This window comes from Oncorhynchus masou, chromosome 13, assembly GCF_036934945.1.
Source record: "Oncorhynchus masou masou isolate Uvic2021 chromosome 13, UVic_Omas_1.1, whole genome shotgun sequence".
Lineage (NCBI taxonomy): Eukaryota > Metazoa > Chordata > Actinopteri > Salmoniformes > Salmonidae > Oncorhynchus > Oncorhynchus masou.
In genome coordinates, this window is record NC_088224.1 from 90,735,904 (window position 1) to 90,738,328 (window position 2,425).

At 46.8% G+C, this 2,425-nt stretch overlaps 1 protein-coding gene across 2 annotated transcripts in view; it reads left to right on the forward strand.

The window, feature by feature from the left end:
• The first annotated feature begins 316 nt into the window (after positions 1-316).
• Positions 317-2,425, forward strand: part of LOC135553203 (SH2B adapter protein 2-like) — a 47,488-nt gene continuing 45,379 nt past the window's right edge. For both annotated transcript variants that reach the window (XM_064985373.1, XM_064985374.1), the window contains exon 1: positions 317-540. The gene's annotated coding sequence lies outside the window, so the exon portion shown is untranslated. The remainder of the gene's footprint in view (positions 541-2,425) is intronic.

Below are 2,425 nucleotides of genomic sequence, written 5' to 3' on the forward strand. Positions count from 1 at the left end.
ATTTCGTCATAATATATACCGAGCAGTTTTGGATAGGGAAACATGCCTTTTAAGGTTAGAGGTTAGGGAAGATAGGATTTTGAATGAGAATCAATTGTTTTGTCCCCACGGGGACAGTAAAACAAACGTGGGGGGGGGGGGATTACACATAATAGACTTCCATCTAGCTCACAAAGAAACACGCAACGTTTCTACCTTGGGCATGAGAACCGATCTCGAGAAAGCAGGAATCGCGCTCGGCCCCTTTAAGGGCAGTCTGCGTGGACTGTTAAATAGATCAGAGAGAGAGAGATCAACACACGCACACACAGCCATCCCTGGGCTGAGAGACGGTGGATCCTAAAGTGTAGTGTGTGTCGAGCGGATATGGAGAAAATGTAACGTTGCCGCGGTAGCCTCCTAATCTCCGATATGAAGAGAAGTAATGCATAGTATTGGCCTTGATTGGACAACAAAATAACAACAACAACCAACAGTGCAAGGATTGGCTCCACGACATCAGCGGGGATCGTAGCGCCGTGCAGTGAGTCGGACATCGAGGTGAGCGCTGCTGCGTTCATGTTTTCCATTTTGTGGCTTCCGACCTGCTTCGATGTTGCTGTGCGCTATAGCGCGCATTCTAGCCTACTATTTGCCTTTATGGTCGCCAACCTGTAGCGTAGGCTACGTTCCACATATTATTTTATTTATAGGCTATGAAAATGTTTGCGTCGTGCTTTAGTGAGGAGGGTAGCAATTCTTGGCTCGGCAGTTTGTCTCAGCCCTCACTGTGTTCGCTCCAGGTGCTGAAGGATAGCCGTTTGTCTATTCGCCCCGACAACGCGCCTGGTGCTGAAGGATAGCCGTTTGTCTATTCGCCCCGACAACGCGCCTGGTGCTGAAGGATAGCCGTTTGTCTATTCGCCCCGACAACGCGCCAGGTGCTGAAGGATAGCCGTTTGTCTATTCGCCCCGACAACGCGCCAGGTGCTGAAGGATAGCCGTTTGTCTATTCGCCCCGACAACGCGCCAGGTGCTGAAGGATAGCCGTTTGTCTATTCGCCCCGACAACGCGCCAGGTGCTGAAGGATAGCCGTTTGTCTATTCGCCCCGACAACGCGCCTGGTGCTGAAACGCATCCATTTAAAAACATTGTTGCGACACACTGGTAGCCTAGGCTATAACAGACTCGATTGATGCCGTTCTTATTACACCTCATTGATTGATGGGCTTCCTCCGAGAGGCCTCGAGACAACGCTACTCGGGATTGGGACTATGCGGTAAGGGACGTTTCCCCTAATCCATTTAGTGGATCTAGGGGTAGGTCTCTCGAGGGGACATTAACAAAGACCACAATAACATGTCTCCAGCAGTCATTGCCAATCTCAGAGTCTGTGTCCTGGCTTTGCCTATAAAGTCTACTCTGTTAATAGTCCTTCATTGGCGCGGATTTCGGGACCCGCTCTTTCAATCGCAGACTCAGCCGTTCAAAGCCGGTTATTTCTCATTCATGAGCACCGCATCCGCGCGCACATGGTACCACAGCATATTGATTTTTCCCATTGATTATTAAAAGGCATAGGCTAGTGATATATATTTTACAGTTCTATCTAATTGGTAATGGCTCTTATAGGCATACTGTTGTTATTGCGGACTGTTTCATTCGATAGACTATGATCAAACAGAGGCTACAGTGAAGATCAGACAACAATCATGCCACTTAATAAATGATCAGTGCAGTGCAACATGTAGGCTAACATAGACAATGTTTACTACTGATTGGTTTTGTTACCAGTCTACTAAAAAACATGATCCAGTAACCTAATGTGTTCACAAAATTAATTCTCTGATTACAGCATATGTATGCATCGGTCATATTTTATAGTTTCAAGATGAAAAGAAAACTCCCACATCTTGAATTTCAGGGTGTTTTGATCATCTGTGGAATTAATTTAGTGAGTGAGAGAAACCGGAAGAAGCAACGAGTCGCGGAATGAGCGTCTCACGCGCTCTATCCTTTATCACCTTTGGTCATAATGGAGGAACGCTGCTCACTCAATATTTACATTTGCTCTGTTTGTCTCCGGTCTGCTCTCACGCTAATTAGTGTGTTTAACATGCACAGTGGCGTGTGGGTTGTTTTATAAGTGCCTCCTTGTTTCTTTTACAGCACTGGAGGCGCCTGTAGACCAACTGTAGGCACATCCAGAATCAGAACACAGCGATAGATTCCTGTCGATAGTATTTCTGTGATACAGCACACCTCAGGCATTGTTTTCATGTTTGTGTGTACTCTGAGGACATTATGCTTGTAAATAGTATGGCCGTAGGGCAGTAAGTTATGCCTGCCCTGACTGCTGTCATCATGTCAGCCCAGTCTGGCGCTATCAGTCTGTATAGGAGAGGCTGTATCTGTGAATGGGGGAGCAAAACTGATTCTAGATCT